This window comes from Neophocaena asiaeorientalis, unplaced genomic scaffold (genome assembly GCF_003031525.2).
Source record: "Neophocaena asiaeorientalis asiaeorientalis breed wild unplaced genomic scaffold, Neophocaena_asiaeorientalis_V1.1 scaffold59, whole genome shotgun sequence".
Taxonomy (NCBI): Eukaryota; Metazoa; Chordata; class Mammalia; order Artiodactyla; family Phocoenidae; genus Neophocaena; species Neophocaena asiaeorientalis.
The window spans coordinates 5405909-5429752 of NW_020174268.1; the positions used below are offsets into that span (position 1 = coordinate 5405909).

Sequence of the window (23844 nt, forward strand, 5' to 3'; positions counted from 1 at the left end):
CAGGATAGCGGCCCCGAGGACCTGCCTCTGGCCAGGTGAGCGAGCCGAGACGCGGGCGCGCAGGAAGGGCGCCCAGAGGGTGCGTCGACGGGCGCCGCGGCGTCTAGGCGGGGGCGCGTCTCCGCCGGGGACCGGGTCCCGGCGGGAGTAGGGACTCTCCCGGTGCCCCACCGCCGCGGAGCGCCCACAGGAGGCTGACAGGAGTCTGGGTTCGGGAGCGAGGAGAGGGCGGCCGGGAGGGGTCTCGGCTCCAGCTTGACAGGTGTCGGGCGGGTGGGGCTCGGGTCGCTGAGCGAAGTGACAGGTGCCGCCTTTCCTCCGCGAGACTGGAGTCTCGCAGGCGGCGGGGGATTTCGAGACCCCATCAAATGCAAAACGAAAAAAAAAAAAACAAAAAAAACTGGTGCCTATTGGAGAGGTTTTTCTCCTGTTGAGGTTTGTAGTCCTCCGGTGGTCATTTGACTTTCTGTTTTGGTCTCCTGCGATGCAGCAGTTGGAAAGTATTTTCCTCTGGGCGTGCAGCTGCATCTGAAGCCCAGTCCTGGGAGAGGCCAGCCAGAAAAGCCTTGGACGCTGCTGCAGAGATGCCATCGGACGTGAAGCGCAGGGTCCTGGGTGTCAGTTGCCCCCAGGAAACTCGGCTGAGGTGCTTTATGGCGTTCCCTTAGAAGAGTGCTTTCAGTACTTGAGGATTCACAGCCATCGGTAGTGACTGGTGGAACATAACTCTTTAGAGGAACTGGTGTATGGGCAAAAATATTGTGAGACATTTAGCCCAAGAGCTTGAAAGTTTCTAAACTTTTTCTTTTTTCTCGTTGCATAAAAGTCTTCTTTCATGTTAGTCTGCTTCAGCGTGCCTCATTATTTCTTCCATTTTGCGTTTTGGCTTTGAGCCAGCGAGGATCCTGGTGTCCTCCTTTTTTGTTTTGTTTGAGTACAAAATTAGTGTTTTTGTGCTCACATGGAATTATTATTTTTTCTCCTAAGTGGATTCTAAATTTAAGCAAGTCCATGATAATGCAGCAGAATATGACAAGGAGATATATATTGCAACAGCTTATTTTTCTTGATTGTGATGCTTTATGGTTAGAACCTAAGATTGAACGAATATAGTTGTCATTATTATTGTCAGCACTAGCCCTACTTTGAGACTACACATCAGTTTCAAGGGAATGGGACTCCTTTCTGTCCCTCAGTACTCCCTCCTGCAGTTCTAGTCTATCAGCAAGTCCTATTTCTCTTATCTCCCCAGACACTAACAGAATTTGGGACAAATTGTTAAAGATTGGAATGGGCTTTGGAAATGGCTTGTGAAAAGCTATTCAAAATGCATATATTTAGACTCTCTTATGCATTAATTAAAAATCATTCTCGCTAGTTTAAAAAAAAAAAAGCCCAGGGATGTTCTGAGAGAAGACATTCGTTTCTGATTAGACTGATATATACAGTACTTTCCAGTTTCCCTTTGTAAAGTGCAGTGAAGTCTACTGTAAAGAACCCCATGTTATCCACAGAGCTTGGAAGCATTCTTGATTATTGTAGGGTAACCAGAAATATTGAAGTTCTGGCCGTCACCTGGGAAAAGAGACTTTGTTTCTTTTATTTTGCAAAACTGTATTTTATATACCTTTAAATGATGGAACTGTCAAAAATTCTCCTGTAAGTCAAAACCATGCAGTCTTTTCTTGATTATCCTTACCCATAAAATGTTTCCTTAGCATGGGCTATCAAACTCTACAGGTTAACTACTTAACAAGGATAGAACCACTGCCTGGCAATCTGAAGCTGAGAAACTTACTTGGGATGGATTCAGGGCCCAGTCCAACTGCATTTCCAGTGACAGAGCCTATGTCTACTTTGAGAGTTGAGGTCTTCCTGCTACTGTATTATCTCTGGCTTAAGTGATACAGTTGTAAGGGAAACCATCACTAGGAACAACACACCATCTTCATTCTTGAGATAACCAAAAGGTAATTATGTTTTGAAGTAGGGTTGGCAGTCTGGAATAGTGGTCAGGGGCATGGATTATAGAGTTAGGTTATTGGGTTTATATCAGGGTTTCCTATTTACTGGCTGTGATCTCAGGTGAGTACTTTAACTTTTCTGATTTGGTACTTATCTGTAAAACAAGAATAATAAGAGTACTTACCTAATAGGGCTGATGTGGGATTCAGTCTACCTTCATCGAGGGTACTTTGTATGGGGCCATAGCAAATTCTAAAAAACTGTAAGCTATGCCTTGTACTACTATTATTATTATTAGATGTCAAATAGACATTAAGTGAATGAAAAAGAATTAGGCAAGAAGAATTTTTTGACTGCCTGTCTTGGTTAAGAAAGATCAAGAAGAAAAGGCTGAATTTGATCATCATGTAAGAAATACTAGTAGGTAGATTAAATGAAACATTGATTGTATTTTAGCAAAGTTACTGATATTGAATTGATTTTGTAATATTATCTAAGGCTTTCCTCTTGGCTAGTATCATCCCAGTTTTCCCAAACAGTTTTAGCTATTGTACTTACTTTCCTTCACAAGGCTATTTTGCTGCTCTAAAGTATGTGATTCACCAGACCAGCAGACATTTTTCACTGTGTGGTATTCTTGTTTTGGAAAGACCGAAGAAAATAAACATATGCTTAAATTCTAAGTGTAATTTTTTTCAAAGATAAATAAGATGCTAAAGTATTTAATGATGCTGTCTTTCAGGGTAGTGCTATTGTATGCAAAATATTGAAACAAATATTTAATTAATTTGATTGTAAGTATGTGCCTATTACATGTATATTTTCATTTGGTAGGCTTGAGTTTGAAGAAACTGAAGAACCTGATTTTACTGCATTATGTCAGAAATTAAGGATACCAGATCATGTCAGAGAAAGAGCTTGGTTAACTTGGGAGAAAGTTTCATCTGTGGATGGAGTCTTGGTAAGGATTGTCTTAAAATTTTTTGAAAACATTTTTCTAATTTTAAAAATAATTTTTAATCACTGTAGAAAATGGAAAATATAAAGCAAAGCTAGTAACAATTCTATTACCCAGAGGCAATTTACTTCTGATAATATTAAAAATTAAAAAGAACCCAAAACTCTCCATGTAGGCCCCCCACCAAAGTATTTTAAAGCAAATTTTAGGTATCATATTTTATTCATAAATACTTCTCTCTGCTATAAAGACTTTTAAAAAAACAAAAAATGCCTCATAAAATGATTTTTTATATCCTATAAAATAATTTTTAGTATCTCATAATACATAGTGTTCAAATTTCCTGATTGCCTTAGAATTAGGTATATTAGAATTCAGGATCTTTGATAATATTTTGAAATATTTCTTCCATTTTTTCTTTGCATCTGTATGTGTATACCACCAGCAAATAATTATTGATGCTTTATATGTGCTGGGGAATATTATAAACACTTTTCAGAGAACCCACTTGACAATCCATTAAGATGTGAAATATAAAATCTTTATTTTACATGTAAAATGTAAAACCTTCATTTTATAGATGAAGACACAGAAGTAGAGCAAGGTTAAGTAACTTAACCAAGGACCCTGACTAATAAGATCTAAAGCATACTGTATATAACTACATGTATGATCCCATACATGTAGTTATACGTAGGTACATGTAGTTACATATAGGTTTGTATCTTGTTTAAAAAATTTTTTTCTTAACATATGAGCATTTTCTTATGTTATTAAATATTTTTTGATATTTGATAATGTAGTTTCCAGTGGTCGTGTAATATTCTTTTTTGTATTTTAATTTGTTAACTCTTACTGTTATATGACATTTTTTCCTCCAACTTTGGAGCTGTAAAATAATGTGATTAAACATCGTTATTCGTAAGAGTGATGCCTGGCAGAAAGTAAGTCTGTGATAACTTGTTAAATAAATTCATGAACCAATCTCTGATTATTAGAATACATTCTTACAAGTTGAATTACTGAGTCAAAAGCTATGAACATGTATAAAACTCTTGGTAATTATTGTTAACTTGCACTCCAGACACTTTTCATGAGTTTACTTTCTCATCATCATTGTAGTAGAGTACACGTATGTCTTTTTTTACTGATCAGATCAACACAACAAAATGTGCTTATGTACATCCCATAAAAATAACTATTTAAAACCATTTAAAAAATCTCTGATGTCTTAGTCTATTTGGACTATTATAACAAATACCATAAACTGGGTAGCTTATAAACAATAGAAATTTATTTCTCACAGTTCTGGAGGCTGGGAAGTCCAAGATCATGGTGCTGGCAGATTCTGTGTCTGGTGAGGGTCCACTTACTTGTTCATAGATAGTGCGTTGTCACTGGCCTCACTTGGCAGAGTGGGTGGGAGCTTTTACTGGCTTCTTTTATAAGGGCACCAATTCCATTCATGAGGGCTCTGCCCTCCTGACCTAATCACTCCTGAAGGCCTCATCCCCTAATAACATCACATTGGGTATTAGGTTTTCAGCATATGAATTTTGAGGGGACACAAGCATTCAGTCCATAGCACCTGGTAATTAAAAAAAGGAGAAAACAAATCTCACAGTTCCAAAGATCTGGACATATTCAAGAACTCCATACTAAAAAGGAATACTTGAAGTATCTTGGATGAATTATATTATTGGTATCATCCCAAAGGACCTAATGTATATTTCCACTGATTTGGGTACTTCATGTACAGAGCTGTTTCTGTGCATGCCGTTAAAGAGTCCTTCACTTCTCTCTCTTCCATAAATACTAGGCTTTTAGTTTTCAGAAAGTTGAGAAGGGGTATTTGATTGTAGAGAGTTTGGTGAGTATAGATAGTTTCCAACTTTTAAGCTGGTTGTGTTCCAGATCTCTTTGCAAGTACAATATGGTAGTTAGATTTCCGGGCTGGTTCACAGAAAACTTTTTTTTTTTTTTTTAACTGAACTGTAGCAGTTAATAGTTTTGAGCTTCAGACTTGAATATATATATATATAATATATATATATTATATATATATAAAAGCAGTAACATTTATTCATATATATATATATGTATATATATATGTATATATATATATATGAATAAATGTTACTGCTTTTGTATCCTACCCTTTTCTCCTCCTGGCTTTGTCCCTGCTTTCTACGGACACTGGCACACTTTAAAACTCATCTCCTGATGGAGCTCATGACGGGGACTAGGACATGTGCAGTCATTCCTGGTTGTGTGCTGAGGAAGACAAGAAAGGAATTTCATGTTGCCTTTGGGATTTGGGGTACCTTTTTGTTGGGTACGACTGGATGATGTTGTATTGTCCTGTTATAATTCACCAGACTTTTACATAGAAATCTTATTTTAAGTGATAGTTAAGTTTTTGAGGGTTGACCTGATAATTTAACCTTCATTTATACAGTAATTTCTAAGGGAGAATATGAGCCAGTGTGTGCTGAGAAGCGAATGAATGACAAAATGAACCTGTTTCCTATGCAGCCATTCTAGTTGAGATTGGCTGTCTTCTTTGAAACAAGAAGAGGAATGTGGTAACTTAGGGCACTTTTTGGCAACTGAAAATAGATAATGTTTATTGGAATAGAGGATGGGTTAAGAGCAAGGATTTGTCATCAGACTGGACTGACTCAAGTCTCAGATCTACCATTTACTGGCTCTGTGATCTCGAAAAGTTACCTAAAATCTCCAAGCCTCAGTTTTTTTATTTGTAAAGGGAACTAACAATGATTTTTGGAACTTAGAGTTATTTTGTGGATTAAATAAATTCATGCATGTAAAGCACTTATTAGTGTAAATGAGTGCCTATATTAGGTCATGCAAGAGGAATTATTTGACTTAAGAATTACTGCAGAAAATCTTACATTAATATTTTTTAGGAGAATTTAAGAATCAGTTAAAATGGTTGAAGTTTTAAATGGATGTATAGTGATTCTGATGTAGTATTTTTGCTAAAATCCACGTTTTTGAGTTCTTCAGAGTAAAAGAAGTTGTTTATGCATACATGAAAGCATACATTAATTCTTTTAAAGGAAAGGTTTGTGGTATTTTGTCTAGAAATTTCTCCTTGTATAAATGTTTAGTAAGTATGTAATAGGTGATTGCTGTTGTAAGATTAGATTGTGTTCGTGCTGCTTATAGCATATGAATAAAATAAGGAACTTTCCATCAAGAAATTGGCCAGGAATGCTTTGCATACTGTGACTTATGGTGAATCAGTTGTTGGAATTTTGGTTTTCTTTCTGTGTCTTGAATGACAGTGTGGTAGAATAGAAAAGACCTTGGACCTCAGAGCAAAAAACTTTGTGGTTGTAATGTAGCTATATGATTTTAGGCAAATAGGTTAATTCTCCAGTCTCTGTTTGCTCATCTGCAAAGCAGAAATGATGTCTGAATGTCAGTTTCTTAGGGCTTTGCATGTGTATGTGTGTGTGTGTATGTGTGTTTGTATATGTTTTTTGTGTGTATATATTCAAGGGCTTTGAAATATATTGCCCTTGATAGAGGCATTTTTATAGGTCATTATATTTAGAAAGATAATTGAAAAAAATAGTTTGGAATTGGAGTAATACTAGGCATTCCATTTAAGCTATACTGCAGAAATATGAAGGGGTTTCTTACTAACCTTAGAAAGCAGAATATCTATTTTAAAATTATGTGTAGTGAAAGGTCCCTTTACCTGTAGTTTTCTAGTCCTTAGTAATGTATGTACCCTTTCTGTTTGGCGATGGTGCTGGTATCCTGATTGTATGTGGATGTTGCTGAGCCAAATGCACTTCAGAACATGTACGTGAACGTTATATTTGTATTACAGTTGTAGGATATTTGCAGCTTCTTTTATTTCTGTTTCCAGTCCTCAGATTAATTTTTTAAAACATTTTGTTACGGAGAATTGCAGATATTTATAAAATTAGGTAAAGAAAATAGTATGACTTCTCATATACCTCTTAACCAGCTTCAGCAGTTATCAGTCATAGCCGAACTCTATTTCTCCCTGAACCCATATTATTTTAAAGTATCCCAGATATGATGTTTCATCTGTACATATTTCAGTATGTATGGGGAAAAAAATAAGAACTCTTAAAAAAATGACCACAGTTCATCACACCTGACAAAATTAATGAAAATTCCTTAATATCAAGTATCCAGCGTTCAAATTTTCTTGATTGTTTCATAAGTTCTTTTTTTTTTTCAGTATGTTCTAATGAGGATTTAAATAAGGTCCATACAGTATGATTGGTTGACTTGTGTCTTAAATCTTTTAATCTGTTGGTTTCACGTCTCCCTTCCCTCCCCCTTTTCCTTTCTTTTTTTTTTTCAATTTATTTGTTGAAGAAACTGGATTGTTTATCCTGTGGAATTTCTTACTGTGTGTATTTTACAGATTGTACCTCCTTCATTGTTTAACATATTTGCTAATTCTCTGTGTTTCCTAGAAATGGATCTAGAGGCCTGATCAGATCCTGGTTTGATATTTTCCAGAAGAAATACTTCAGAGATGTTGTTGTGTATGACTGTTAGTAGACACATAATGTCTTGCTATCTCTCTATTTTTTTTTCTTTTTTTTGATGTAAGCTATTATTGATGACCATTGACTAGATCCATCAGGGGTTGCTAAATGGTGAACTGATAACTTTATCATTCCGTTTTCAACTATTAGCTGTAATTCTTCTGTAAATGGAAACTTTCCTCCATCAATTATTCTTATTCTGAAGTACAGATTATTCAGGAAAGGTAGGATAAGTGCTTTATCCTTTGCTTTTATTGACTAGTTTTCAAGCTGATGAGTTTGTTTTGTAACATTCTGTAAAGGTGACCAATGATTATAATCGTCTTTTCAAGTATTATCTTGACAGTACCAATAGCCCAGTTTGACTGTACATAGACATGTAATAAGATCTTTACTCAATGATATTATGACATACTGTTGACCCTTGAACCAGTGTGCGGGTTAGGGGCGCCAACCCTCCACACAGTCAACAATCTGCATATGCAGTTCCTTCCTATACAAGGTTCCTCTGTTTCCGCAGTTTCACACCTGAAGGTTCAGCCAACCTTAGGTCACGTAGTAGTATAGTATTTACTACTGAAAAAAAGTCTGCCTGTAAGTGGATGCACAGAGTTCATAGCCATGTTCTTCAAGGGTTAACTGTATTTTGTAACATCAAGAATGAAATGGATGTGAGGTCATATAGTATTTAACCTTTGGGATTGTCTTTTTTCATTCAGCTTAATTCCCTGGAGATACAATGATGTTATATGTCAATATATTAGTTTGCTAAGTCTGCTGTAACAAAATACTACAGACTGGGTGGCTTAGACAGCAGAAATGTATTTTCTCACAGTTTTGGAGGCTGGAAATCCAAGATAAGAGCTGGGCAGCTTTGGTTTCTTCTGAGGCCTCCCTCCTTGGCTTGCAGATGGCTGCCTTCTCCTTATGTTCTGGAATGGTTTTCCTGTGCACATATCCCTGGCACCTTTTTGTGTGTCAGATTTCCTGTTCATGTAAGGATGCTAGTCAGATTCAGTAAGGCCCACACTTCTGTCCTCATTTTAACTTACTGTACCTCTTTGAGACCCTGTCTCCAAATACAGTTACATTCTCAGGTACTTGGGGTTAGGGCTGCAACATAGGAATTTTGTGGGGGGAGCACAATTCAGCCCATTGCAAATAGTTTGTTCGTTGTTTTTTTTTTTTTTGGTAGTATTCCATGGTATGGCTGGTCCACAGTTTGTTTAGTCATTCATTTACTGAAAGATGGATGTGCTGTTCATAGGTTTTAGCTATTATGAATAAAGCTGCTGTGAACATTCGTGTATAGGTTTTTGTGTGGACATCAGTTTTCCACTCTTTAAGTAAACACCAAGGAGTGTGATTGCTGGATCCTGTGGTAAGATCCTATGGTAAGAGTATGTTTATTTTTGTAAGAAACGTCCAGATTATATCCAGAGTGGCTGTATCATTAATGAAAGTTCTTATTGTTTCACATTCTTCCCAGCATTTGGTGTTGTCAGTGTTTTGAATTTTGGCCATTCTAATAGGTGTGCTCTCTCATTGTTTTAATTTGCAATTCTCTAATGATATGTGATGCTGAACATCTTTTCATATGCTTACTTGCCATCTGTACATCTTCTTTGGAGCGGTGACTACACCTTGTGCCAATTTTTAAATCTGCTTTTTATTTTCTTATAGTTTTAGGAGGAGTTTTAGGAGGAGTTTATGTATTTTGGGTAACAGTCCTTTTCAGATATATCTTTTGCCAATATTTTCTCCCATTCTGTGGCTTGACTTCTCATTCTCTTGACAGTGTCTTTCACAGAGCAGAAATATTTAATTTTAATAAAGTCTGGTTTATAAATTCTTTTCTGAATCATGCCTTTGGTTGGTATCGTATCTAAGTATCATTGCTATCATACTTCCTGACTTCAAACTATATTACAAAGCTACATTAATCAGAATGGAATGGGATTAGCATTCAAACAGACACACAGATCAATGGAAAAGAATAGAGAGCCCAGAAATAAACCCACATACATATGTGGTCAATTAATTTGTGACAAAAGGAGCCAAGAATATACAACAGGGGTAAGACAGTGTTTTCAATAAAGGGTGCCAGGAAAACTGGACAGCCACATGCACAAAATGAAACTCACTGTCTCACACCATAGACAAAAATGAGCTTGTAGTGGATTAAAGACTTGAACATAAGAAACCGTAAACTCCTAGAAGAAAACAGGTGGTAAGCTTCTTGACATCAGTCTTGGAGATGATTTTTTGAATTTGACACCAAAAGCAAAGGCAACAAAAGCAAAAATAAACAAGTAGGACTACGTCAAAATAAAAAGCTTCTGTACAGGAAAGGACAGCATCAACAAAATGAAAAGGCAACCTACCAATTGGGAGAAAATATTTGCAAATCATATATCTGATAAGGGGTTAATATCCAAAATACATAAAGAACAAACAGTCCAGTTAAAAACTGGGCAGAGGAACAGAATAGACATATTACCATAGAAGACATATGGATGGCTTACAGGTACATGAAACGGTGCTTAACATCTCTAATCATTGGGAAAATGGAGATCAAGCCATAATAAAATATCACTCACATCGGTTAGAATGGCTGTTATCAAAAAGGCAAGAAATAACAAGTGTTGGTGAGAATGTAGAGAAAAGGGAACCCTAGTACACTGTTGGTAAGAATGTATATTTGTGCAGCCGCTGTGAAAAACTGTACGGAGGGAGGAGAGAGAGATCAAGATGGAGTTAAAGGACATGGGCTCACCTTCACTCACTTGAACACATCAAAACCAGAACTACATATAGAGCGATGTTTGGTGAAATCGACCCGGGGACTAGCAAGATGACTCTTCTACAACCAAGGCTGTAAAGGAAGAACCACACGAAGGCTGGTAGGAAGGGAGGAGAAGCAATCTGGTCAGGACCTGTACCCGCTGTGGGGGACACAAGAGGAAGGGGATGTCACAGGCTTGGGAATTATCCCTGGGGGAATGAGGGATTTGAGCCACATATTAGGCACCCTAGCCCAAGGGTCCAACGCTGGGAAGATGACCCCCTTAACTGGTTTGAAAATCAGTGGGGCTTATTGGAGAGATATAAGAAACCGAGACACCGCTTTTGAAGAGCATGCACAGACTTGCTTCCTCCCAGTCACAGCACAGAGGCAGCAGATTGAAAACTTCCTGGGGCTCTGGCCGGCTTCTCAGGACCGCCCCAGTGCACTCCCCAGCCTGCACAGGGCTCCTGCTCCAGCGCCTCTTGCTCTGGTGCTGCACCCGACTAAGGCGCAGGCTGTTGACGAGAGTGCGCACACGCTGAGGGATCCAAGCCTGCTTGGACCCAGCCCCTGTCTCTGAGTGTGGAGGCAGCCATTGCCAGCATGTGTGTCAGTGTGTACACTCAGCGGGGAGTGAAACCAGATCCCGGGCAGAGAATGTTGCCACTCAAGTGAGGCTTCCTTGCACACACTCGAGAGGGAGCGAAACTAGCTCTAGGGTGGAGACTGCCATCGCAGGATTGTGTGCCCCTGCTCACACCTAGAAGGGAGCAAAACCAGGTCAGTGGCATGGCACCAGCCCCTCAAGCCCTGACCCAGCCTCTAACCAAGGCATGTGCACCAGAGGGTGGGGAGAGTGAAATCAGCACAGAAGTACAGCCCCATGCCCTCGAGCCCTGGATGAGCCCCAAACCAAGACAGGGACTGCCACCCACCTAGCTGAAACCCAGTTCCCTCAGGACTCCTGTTCCAGCCCCTTGAGCCCCACCCCACCTCTCACAGGGCGGTGACAGCCATTGAGCAGAGAAGCCCCAGCTCTGACTAGCCACTCCAACTTCAGCCCTACCTCCTACCAAAGTGTTGGCTGCCAGCACACCCTGAGGGAAGATCCAGACTGTGCTCACTTCAGATCCAGCAGCACTCCTACCAAAGCAACTGGACACATGCAGACTGCATAGAGACATTCCCACATGAGGACATGCCTTCAAGACTGGGAGAGGTCACTGCTTCACCTAATTTCATGGCGACAGAGAAAGTTAAACAAAATGAGAAGACAGAAGAGTATGTTTCAAATGAAAGAGCAAGAAAAAAACCCTGGGGGGAAAAAACAGACTCTAATGAAACAGAGGTAAATACCTGATAAAGAATTCAAAGTGATAGTAATAAGTATGCTAACAGAACTGGGGAAAAGAATAGATGAACACAGTGAGAATTTTAACAAGGAACTACACACACAAAAAAACCAGTCAGGGGGCTTTCCTGGTGGCACAGTGGTTGAGAGTCCACCTGCCGATGCAGGGGACACAGGTTCATGCCCCGGTCCAGGAAGATCCCACATGCCGCGGAGCGGCTGGGCCCGTGAGCCATGGCCACTGAGCCTGCGCGTCCGGAGCCTGTGCTCCGCAAGGGGAGAGGCCAGAACAGTGAGAGGCCCATGTACCGCAAAAAAAAAAAAGAGCTGAAGAACACAACAACTGAAATGAAAAACACACTAGAGAGAATTAACAGCAGGTTAGGTGATAAAGGAGAATGCATAAGGGATCTGAAAGAATAATGGAAATCACCCAGTCAGAACAGCAAAAAGAAAAACAGATTTTAAAAAATGAGAAGAATAAGGAACCTTTGGGAAAATATCAGGTGCACTAAAATTCACAATATAGGGGTCCCAGAAGGAGAAGAGAGAGAGAAAGGGTAGAAAATGTAATTATTGGAATTATGGCTGAAAACTTCCCAAACCTAGACAATGAAACAGATATCCAGATGCAGGAAACACCCAGAGTCCCAAACAATATGAACCCAAGACGTATCATAATTAAAATGGCAAAAGTTAAAGAGAGAAAAGGCAGCTAGAGAAAAAGAGTCACATACATTTCTGTTATGAGTAATTTGTGTCTTTCACTCTTTTTGTAGTTAATCTGACTATAGGCTTATTGATTTTATTGATCTTTTCAAAGTAACAGATTTTGGTTTCCTTGGTTTTTCTGTTTTCACTAATTGTTTTGTGTTTAGCTGGCTTTTTTATTGAAATGTTTAAATTCCTTTCTTATTTCCTTTTGTGTATATTCTTTCATTGTTTTCTTTGTAGTTACCATGGAGATTACATTTAACATCCTAAAGCTTTAACACTCTAATTTGAATTTATTCAAGCTTAACTTCAATAACATAGAAAATTATGCTTCTTCAACAGTCCTGTCCATACTCCTTTCAGTTGTTGATGTCACAAAATTGTCTTTTTATGTTGAGAGTCCAAAAACATAAACTAATAATTTTTAATGCATCAGTCTCTTAAATTATGTAGAAAACAAAAAGTGAAGTTACACATCATTATTACAATAATAATATCTTTTGCAATTGCCTTTTTTTTTTTCTTTTGAGGTACGCGGGCCTCTCACTGTTGTGGCCTCTCCCGTTGCGGAGCACAGGCTCCAGACACGCAGGCTCAGCGGCCATGGCTTATGGGCCCAGCCGTTCCACGGCATGTGGGATCTTCTCTGGACCGGGGCACAAACCCGTGTCCCCTGCATTGGCAGGCAGACTCTCAACCACTGCGCCACCAGGGAAGCCCTGCAATTGCCTATTTAAAAAATTTATTTATTTTATTTATGTTTGGCCGCGGTGGGTCTTTGTTGCTGTGCACAGGCTTTCTCTAGTTGTGGCGAGCGGGGGCTACTTTTCGTTGCGGTGCACAGGCTTCTCATTGCGGTGGCTTCTCTTGTTGCTGAGCATGGGCTCTAGACATGCACGCTTCAGTAGTTGTGGCTTGCGGGCTCTAGAGCGCAGGCTCAGTAGTTGTGGCTCACGGGCATAGTTGCTCTGAGGCATGTGGGATCTTTCCGGACCAGGGATTGAACCTGTGTCCCCTGCATTGGCAAGCAGATTCTTAACCACTGCACCACCCGGGAAGTCCTGCCCATGTATATACCTTTACTGAGATTTTTATTTCTTCATATGGCTTTGAGTTACTGACTTTAGTCCTTTAATTTCAACCTGCAGGACTCCTTTTAGCATTGCTCATAGGATATGTGTAGTGGTAATGATAATTATCTTCCTCAACTTTTGTTTATCTAAGAATGTCTTAATTTTTTCCTCACTTTTGAAGGACAGTTTTGCTGCCTATAGCAATCCTGGCTGACAGTTTTTTTCTTTTAGCACATTGAATACATCAGCTCCTTCTGAATACTGCCTTCTGGCCTTCAGAGTTTCTGATGAGAAATCTGCAGATAATCTTATTGAAGATCCTTTATACATGATGGCTTTCTTCTTTCTTGCTGCTTTAAAAATTCTCCCTTTGTGGGCTTCCCTGGTGGCGCAGTGGTTGAGAGTCCGCCTGCTGATGCAGGGGACATGGGTTCGTGCCCTGGTCCAGGAAGATCCCATATGCCGCTGAGTGGCTGGGCCCAAGAGCCATGGCCACTGAGCCTGCGCGTCCGGAGCCTGTGCTCTGCAACGGGAGAGGCCACAACAGTGAGAGGCCTGCATACCAAAAAAAAAAAAAAAATTCTCCCTTTGTCCCTGGGACATGACAGCTTACTTATAATATGTCTTGGAATGGGTCCCTTTGAGTTCATCCTACTTGGAGTTTAAGCTTCTTGGATGCTTATATTCATGTCTTTCATCACATTTTGGAAATTTTGGCCATTATTTTAAAAAATATTTTCCATTTCTTTTTTCTCTCTCTTCTTCTGGAACTCCCATAATGTATATGTTGTTTCACTTAATGGTGTCTCACAGGTCCCTTAGTCTCTGTTCGTTTTTCTTCAGATTTTTTCTTTCTGTACATTGTCCTGTCTTCAAGTTTGTTGTTTCTTGCTTCTGCTTTCTCAAATCTATCTCTGAACCTCTGTAGTGAATTTTTCATTTTGGTTATTATACTTTTCAGCCCCAGAATTTCTAGAGACTTCTTTTTTAGGTTCTATGTATTGATTTTTCCATTTTGTTTGTACATCATTTTCTTAACATATCTTCCTTTAGTTCTTTGAGCATCTTTAAGACACTTGTTTTAAAATTTTCATCTAGTAAATCTGCCATCAAATCTTTTTCAAGGATACTTCCTTTTGGCCAACTTTTTTTTCCTTTAAATGAGCCATACTTTCTTGTTCTTTGTATGCATTGTCATTTTTTTGTTGAAAACTGGACATTTGAATCTAATAATTTGGTAAGTCTGATATCACATTCTCCCCACTTCCCTAGAGTTTGCTGTTTGTTTGTTTGTTTGTTTGTTTTCATTTATGTTTGGTTTGGTTTTGATTGTTGTAGGCTATGTCTGTGCCAGGGATCAGCCTGAAGTATAAACTTAAGGTCTTCTCAGGCCTTTTCTGATTCTGTGCCTTTCTTGGGTGTGCAGTGTGACTTTCTAATTTCCTCCATTTATTTGGTTACTTTTGAATGTCTTAGTCCAATGTCTGACTCCCAAAAGAGGAAAAAGAGAAAAAAATGAAGAGTAGGGGGAAGGTGCCAACTTTTTAAATCTCCTGGCAGTCACTTCAACTAGAGGGAGAGGTGCTTGCAGCAATGGGGGAGGTACAACAACAGTAGCCCCCACCTCTTTGCCTGCTCCTCCGTGATGAGCAGCGATAAGTGATCAGAGCACAGATCTGTGAAATTTGGAGGACTGGGTCCTTTCTGCCCACCCTGGGTCCTGCAGATTCTGTGCAGGCTGTTCCAGGAACATGTGCATAGTTGCCTGCCATGTGGGTGACAGTTGGCTATGGGTACCTGTTACTGTGTTCAGAGCTGAAATTGACAGAAATTAATTATCATTTACCTTCTTTGCCTTCCCCTGGAAGTTGTAAGCCTTTAATAGACTCCAGAGTTCCAGAATAGTTACATCCAACAGATTCTGCCAGTGCAGCTGTTGTCTGGGTGGGGAGACAGATTTCTAGTGCTTCCTACTCTGCCGTCTTCCCAGAATTCTCTCTTCATATGAGTTTTAGGATCAATTTGTCAGTTTCTTTCAGAAAGACAGTTGAGATTTCAGTAGAGGTTATACTGAATCTCTAGATTAATTTGGGGAGTATTGCCATCTTAACAATATTATCTTCAGATGCATGAGGGTGAAATGTCTTTCCATTTATTGAGATATTCTTTAATTTTTCAACAGTATTTTTAGTTTTTAGAGTACAAATCTTGCAATTAAAATATTATTCCTAAGTATTTTATTCTTACTGATTCTGTTATAAATGGAATTTGTTTTTGGTTTTTGGTTTATTCATTGCTGGTGTATTCAGTTACAGTTGACTTTTGCATGTTGATTTTGTATGCTGCAAACTTGCTGAATTCATATTTTAATTCAAATAGTTTTTTAGTGTATTCCTTAGGATTTTCTGAATACAAGATCATATTGTCTGCAAATAGAGATAGTTTTACTTCTTCCTTTATAATCTGGATGCCTTTTATTTCTTTTTCTTCCCTAATTGCCCTGGCTAGAACCTTCAATACATTGTTGTCTTTTTCCTTATCTTAGGGGGATGAACATTCAGTCTTTTACCATTACTTATGATGTGGGCTTTTTGTCGATGCCTTTGTCAGGTTGAGGACGTTCCCTTTTATTCCTGTTGTATTGAGTGTTTTGTCAAATGATTTTGGATTTTGTCAAATGATTTTTCTGCATCTATTGAGATAATCATATGTTTTTTTCTCCTTATTGATATAATGTATTATATTATTTTAAGATTTTAAACAACATTGCATTTTTAGGATAAAGTGGGACTTATCCTAAAAATCCCACTTGGTCATAGTCTGTAATTCTTTTTATATATTTGTAAATTTGGCTTCCTCATATTTTGTTGAGGATTTTTTTTTTTTGGCTGTGTTGGGTCTTTGTTGCTATGCGTGGGCTTTCTCTAGTTGTGGTGAGCGGGGACTACTCTTCATTGCAGTATGCGGGCTTCTCACTGTTGTGGCTTCTCTTGTTGTGGAGCACATGCTCTAGGTGCACAGGCTTCAGTAGTTGTGGCACGTGGGCTCAGTAGTTGTGGCTTGCGAGTTCTAGAGCTCAGGCTCAGTAGTTGTTGTGCACGGGCTTAGTTACTCCACAGCATGTGGGATCTTCCCGGGCCAGGGCATGAACCTGTGTCTCTGGAATTGGCAGGCAGATTCTTAATCACTGCGCCACCAGGAAAGCCCTTTGTTGATGATTTTTATGCATATGTTCATAAGAGATTTTGGTCTCTATTTTCTTTCCTTGTGATGTCTTTGTATGATTTTAGTACCAGGGTAGTACTGACCTCTCACAGAAGGAGTTGGGAAATGTTTCCTCCTCTTCAGTTTTTATGGAGCAATTTGGTGACTTGATATTGATTCTACTTTAAATATTTGGTAGAATTCACCAGTGAAACCATCTGAGCCTGGACTTTTCTCTGTGTAGAAGTTTTAAAATTACTAACCCAACCTCTTACCTTGTTAGAGGTCTTTTCAGATGTCAGTTTCTTTTTGAGTTGGTTTCAGTCCAACTCTTTTGGAGTTGGATCTTTTGAGAAATTTGTCCATTTCATCTGTGTTATCTAATTTGTCAGCATGCAGTTGTTCATAGCATTCCTGTTATAATTCTTTTTTTATTTCTGTAATGTTGGTCTTAATGTCCTTATTTCATTCCTAATTTTAGTTAATTTGAGTCTTTCTTTTTTCTTGATCAATCTAACTAAAAGCTTCTCTATTTTGTTGGTTTTTTCAAAAAACCAGTCTTTGGTTTTATTGTTTTTTCTCTTCTATTCTCTAAAAAATTTAATCAAACCGTTTCCTTCCTATCCTTTTTACCATTTAATGTTTTAAATGTAATATAAATGTTGGATAACATTATTAAAGTTCATCATGAACTACTCAGATATATCTAACATATAATTATATATAATTGTTATAATAATATATAATTTGACTTCCTACTTTTAAAATTGCTTTTTCTTCATGAAAGTTTTTACTGTTGGCCAGTATTGTTTACTGCAGTATATTTTCTTCTTTCTGAGGATCCATGGAAGGAATTTTACTCTCATCTCTGAATGAAGACTAGCTAGGCTTCTTCTGAGAAGCTATTTTATTTTATTTTATTTTATTTTGTGGTCATTATGAATCTTATAACTTATTGTCTACTGTTTTGAATTCCACCTTTCAAGGCGTAGTATGTAGTTTTTCAGATACTAACATCTTGTCATTTTCTCCCACCATTTCTATATTTCCCTTTCAGCATTTCAAAAATATATATATTCATATATAAACACACACCCATATATATTCAAAACTCAAATATACTTGTTTTAAAAAATTTTATAGTATTAGAGTGAAAAGTGACTATCCATTGCTCTCTTTGTATTCCCACTTCTGTAGAAATAACCACTGATAAATTTTTTGCTCATTCTATCCCTTCAACCCTTCCTCACTTCCCCTTTCACACACACACACACACACACAAAGGATTTTTATTTTACCTCACTGAGGTCTTATTATTTACTTACACTTTTTAGCCAATTTATTATCAGTGTGTTTGAAATAGGCAGTAGATTCAGATGGTTCAAGATTCAAAAGAAATAAAAATGTAAACAGTGAGAAGTCTCTCTCATTCTTTCCCCTAAGCTGCCTGCTTTTCCTCTGTAGTCAGCTAATAAAAGTTTCTAGTTTTTGCATTTTTCTGCACCTTGCTTTTTTCATGTAGTGATGTATCTTGAAGAGCACCTCTCCCTCTGTGTTTAGCTTAATCTTTTTAGTGGATGTATTTCCCATTGTATGGATGTGTAATTTATTTATATATTCCCCTGTTAACAAACGTTTAGTTTATTTTTGAACATTTGATACTACAAACTGCTGCAGTGAATAGCTTTTTATATACATTTAATGCACAAATGAGAGTACTGCTGTAGTGTAGATTCCTAGAAGTGAAACCACTGGGTCAGAAGACATTCACATTTAAAAAATCTAATAGATTATGTCTTTGCTCATAGAATAGAATCTTTGCTGATATCTCACTTTTCCAGTGAGGCCTAAGACTGTTTAATACTGTAATCTGCCCCTACTTCTCCCTCAAATTCTCTATTCACTTTACCCTGCTGTTTTTTAAATTGAAGTATAGTTGTTTACAATGTTGTGTTGGTTTCTAGTGTACAGCAGAGTGATTCAGTTACGCACGTGTGTGTGCGTGTGTGTATTGTTACAAGATACTGAATATAGTTCCCTGTGCTGTACAGTAGGACATTGTTGTTTACCTATTTTATAATTTTTTTTTTTTTTTTTGGCTGCATTGGGTCTTTGTTGCTGCCTGTGGGCTTTCTCTAGCTGTGGCCAGCGCAGGCTACTCTTCGTTGCGGTGCTTCTCATTGAGGTGGCTTCTCTTGTTGCAGAGCACGGGCTGTAGGCGCGTGGGCTTCTGTAGTTGTGGCCCGTGGGCTCAGTAATTGTGGCTCGCGAGTTCTAGAGCACAGGCTCAGTAGTTGTGGTGCATGGGCTTAGTTGCTCCGTGGCATGTGGGATCTTCCCAGACTAGGGATCAAACCTGTGTCCCCTGCATTGGCAGGTGGATTCATAACCACTGTGCCACCAGGGAAGTCCACCTATTTTATAATTTATATATAGTAGTGTGTATCTGTTAATCCCAAGCTCTTTCCCCTTTGGTAACCATAAGTTTGTTTTCTGTGTCTGTGAGTCTGTTTCTGTTTTGTCCATAAGATCATTTGTATCATTTTTTAGATTCCACATGTAAGTGATATCATATGATACTTGCCTTTGTCTGTCTGACTTACTTCACTTAGTATGATAGTCTCTGGGTCCATCCATGTTGCTGCAGATGGGATTATTTCGTTCTTTTTGATGGCTAAGTAATATTCAGTTGTGTATATATACCACATCTTCTTTATCCATTCATCTGTTGATGGACACTTGGCAGCTTCCAAGTGTTGGCTATTATAAATAGTGCTTCTGTGAACATTGGGGTGCATGTATCTTTTCAAATTAGAGTTTTATCCAGATTTACGCCCAGGAGTGGAATTGCAGGATCATATGGTAGCTCTATTTTTAGTTTTTTAAGGAGCCTCCATACTGTTCTCCATAGTGTCTGCACCAATTTACATTCCCACCAACAGTGTACGATACCCTGCTCTTTTTTCTCTCTTTCTTTTTTAAATTTTATTAATTTTATTTATTTTTGGCTGCACTGGGTCTTTGTTGCTGTGCGTGGGCTTTCTCTAGTTGCAGCGAGTGGGGGCTACTCTTCGTTGCGGTGTGCGGGCTTCTCATTGCAGTGGCTTCTCTTGTTGCAGAGCATGGGCTCTAGAGGGCAGGCTCAGTAGTTGTGGCACACGGGCTTAGTTGCTGCGCAGCATGTGGGATCTTCCTGGACCAGGGCTTGAACCCGTATCTCCTGCATTGGCAGGTGGATTCTTAACCACTGTGCCACCAGAGAAGGCCTCTTTTTCAAACATAGTATATAGTTTACTTATAGATACTGATTTTTGTTTATTATCGTTCTCTTCCCCCTAAAATGTCAGCTCCAGGAAACAGGAATGTTTATTTTGTTTACTGATGTATTCCTAGCAGTTATAATAGTGCTTACTGCTTGGTAGGCATTTAGTAAATATTTGCTGAATAAATTAAATGAATTAGAGAATAAGGTACAAAATTATCCTTCCTAAAAAGCCCAATTTCTTTACCCACATATTTTGGATTTTGGAGTCTTATTTTATATAGTTTTATAAGATTAAAAAAAAATTCTTTTTAGTACATATTAGGATATAAATGACTGAAAACAGCTATAATGTATTTCTTTTAAAAAACTACCCCTCCCTCAATTCCCCACAAACATAGGGATGAACTCTAAGTTTTATTCTCCATATTAGAAGTAGATACCAGAAGGATACATCACATACTATATAGCATCTTCTTTTCCAAAGGATTGGAATGACTGTGGAATTGTTATAGGCTTCCAGGTTTGCTAGGATATCTTCAATCTCAATTTAATAGGACTATTTGTTTTTCTGTACTTTATACATCTTTATGCCCTATATAAATATAATTTAGATAAAACAGATGTTGTTTTGAAATAAATGATTGTAAATGATCTATCAGTGAATTAATGTTTTCCTTATTATGTGCATTATAGTTTTAGAGGCCTGATATTCATAATTATTGATGTTCAGATTGGTAGTTATTTCTGCCTGTAACATGTTCAGCTATAAACAGATAGTCAAGTTTATATGAGACCTAGATATTTAGGAGAGCTTTGAAGTGAATTATTTTATCAAAATTTCCTATTCCTCTTCCTGTTTTAATTTACCTCTTTTCAATATGTGCTCTGATTTTCTCATTCTACAAACTTTTTTTTAAGGTAAGTTGAATCAGAATTATCAATATATTGCAGTCAGAAACCACCAAACTTTCCCCACCTTGGATCTGTTTTAAGAAGTTTACCAAACTTAGTTTATTAAATAATAATTTTTCCTAGTTTTATTCAAGACATACAAAGCTGCCAGCCAGTGCTTTTTTTATCAATGTAAAGGTAAATTGTGTTACCTTGCTGCATTGAATTCTAGCAAAAGTGAAGTATTTGCTACTTTAGTTACCGAGGCATTATTGAAAGTAAACATATGGGTTCTCTTAACTTTTTAAAAATTTCAGCACATTTGCCAAAGATGATCATTTTATGATTTGGAACCCTAGAAACTCCCAGACCACAGGACTTGATGATCAATGATCCCTTTCATTTCCCTTCCAATTGAGATTCTTTCATTTTAATGCCAACTCATTTATTCATTAGTTATGTTTTCATTTTTTCAAGTATTATATGTGATACTGGTAGAAGGAGTTGACATGCAAACTTTGGAAGATACCTTTTATACATATAATTAAATCTGAGTTGTAGGAGTTGATTTCCTCAGTTTTTTTCATCTTTGTTTCTAAGAGTGGTAGACATCAATTTCATTGATCTTTTACAGAAAAACCAATTAATTAGTCGTTGTTTTAATATGGTGGCAGTTTTCTCTCCTCTGTGGCTATATCTTCTTGGGTGGGTCATCTTTTGGGCCTTTGACTCAATAAAGCAAGCAGAGAGCTTGACTAGAAACTAAATTCCAGGTCAGTTATGTATCACATGTTTAGGAAATGAGGTCTGTAATATCATTTGTTTGTGTGAGTTAGTCCGGTTGATACTCATTAGGTTATCAATGTGTGATCAGGAGCTAAAGAAACTAGTAGAACCAATATTCTTACCTTATATTTTTTACTCATGATTCAGTTGCTGCTTGTTTCTCTGAGCATACTAGGAGGAAAAAGAGAGAGTAAAAAAAGTCATTCTATCCTATACAGGGGGATGACTATTGCTACTGCTCTTTTAAAAAATGTGCATTTAACATCAAGTTAGTGCTGGAAATTGTACTAGGTTTTTGGGGGTATAACGGTGTATTAGATATAATTATGCCTTCAAGATGCTTACAGACTAGTTGAGATATGGACAATTGAGCAAGTAAGTAAACTGAACTTCAGTTTACTTAAGTGCTTAAATAGGCCTATCCATTCAGTTCTGTAAGAGCTCTTAAAGGAGGGAGCCCCAGGTACTAAATTCTTGGGCAGAAGGCTAGATGAATCTCAACTTGCCAGGTACGTATTTTTCTGGGAGTAGAGTCAACTGTCTCCCCACAAAGGCATTGTGTAACTGGATGACTAATTCAGCTGGTGTTCACCCTTGAATATGGTATCAAAAATATGATTGAGTACAAATATGATTGAGCTTTTACATTCTTCTTGACTGTGCTACTCTTGCCTTTTGCTTCTTCTGACCACATCAAAGAATTTCCTTAACACTAACTGCTGAGGGCTAATATTATGCAAGTGAGAGGAAGGATTTTCTGGCATATTATCCCTTTTGCTCCTACATATAACCTTGGTAAGGAGGAAATCCAGGAGTGGAAGATAAAGGCAGCTCTTATCACCTCTACTTCTCTAATACATTTAACTTGTAACTTTATGGCTAATCATGCATTACAGTCTCATGAATCTAGTGTAAGGATGTATCCTTTTGACCCTGAGATAAAGAGCATATTATTTATGGCTTATTTCCATCTTGGTCATGGCTGATATTTTAAAAAGGGAAGATAAGAGAGAGTAGTGTTTTTAACTTTTAAAATTTTAGTTTAAATTCATGTTGGTTATGATAGCATGACTAGTTAAGATAAGCTACTTTTCAGATGTTTCCAAGATGATTTATGTTACCACTTGGTGGAGCTCTTTTATAAGTTAGTGCTTGCGATAAAGCAAGTACAAGTCATCAGTAATTTGGGGTTGTCAATTGGGTGGTTCAGGTGAACTAAATTAAATGACAGCTTAAATAGATAGCCTCTTAAGTATTGATTGTAGATTTCTATTTAAACTATAGTATATGTAATTACAGTTTTAATATTTTAAAGATTTTTCTCAAGAATATTCCTAATTTTTCTCTCTCCTGCTTTATATAAATTTAGTACTTTTAAATTGACTTACTTTCCCCCCATTTTATAGTTGTTAGGTAACTTAGAAAATGTATCTAGTGTTAATGAAGAAAATGAAAATCATTTGTAATCCTACCACCTAGAGATAATAGTTAACATTTTGATATATATTTGCCTTTCCTTCCTTTTAAAATTTTTTCACAAAATTGGAGTCAAAATATACACAGGAATTTGTATTCTGGTGTTTTTTTCTCTTAACATGTCTTTGGTATTTTCCCATGTCCTTATAATCTTTGAAATGTTTTAAGAGTTTTATGTTATTCTATGATATAGCTCTTTCATAATTTTTTTAACCGTTTTATTTAAAGATATTTAAGCTTTTCCCACTATTTTTACTCTTATAAATAATTCTTTGAACATATATTACACTAAATCTTGACTCAACACTCCAATTATTTTCATAGGATAAATTCTTAGAGATAAAACTGAACTCTTAAGGATCTTGATGCATATTTGCAAATTGTCCTTTAACTGACACTATTCTGAGGTTCAGTATTTTCAAAATACGTTTATTGGAAATTACTGTTTTTTCTTTTGCAAAATGCTTTTTCTTACCCTTTCCCCATTTTTTTCTTCTGTTTATTTATTGGTCATTCTTTTGGCTGAGTAAAAATTACTTTTCCTCTGTTTTAACAATTTTTAAGGTGCTGTTCTGAGCCCATTTCGTAATTCTCAACTAAATTTTCAAGAAAACAAATCAGTTACAGATTTTAGGTTGTAAATTGCCATTGGAAAATAGGGCCTGGATCTTGAGAGAGCAGTGAGGGCTGGAAAGCAGGATGAGATATGAGAAACATCTGTATGGAGGTGATGAGGGTGCTATAGAAGTGGATGAGATTGTGGAGGAAAAGAGAAGGTTCTGGGAAAAAGTCCTTGGAATTAGGAAACACT

At 37.6% G+C, this 23844-nt stretch overlaps 1 protein-coding gene across 1 annotated transcript in view; it reads left to right on the plus strand.

Moving 5' to 3' along the window:
- Window positions 1–6: 6 nt before the first annotated feature.
- Window positions 7–23844, plus strand: part of RB1 (RB transcriptional corepressor 1) — a 126677-nt gene continuing 102839 nt past the window's right edge. The window contains exons 1-2 of the mRNA XM_024755424.1: window positions 7–35; window positions 2800–2926. The gene's annotated coding sequence lies outside the window, so the exon portion shown is untranslated. The remainder of the gene's footprint in view (window positions 36–2799; window positions 2927–23844) is intronic.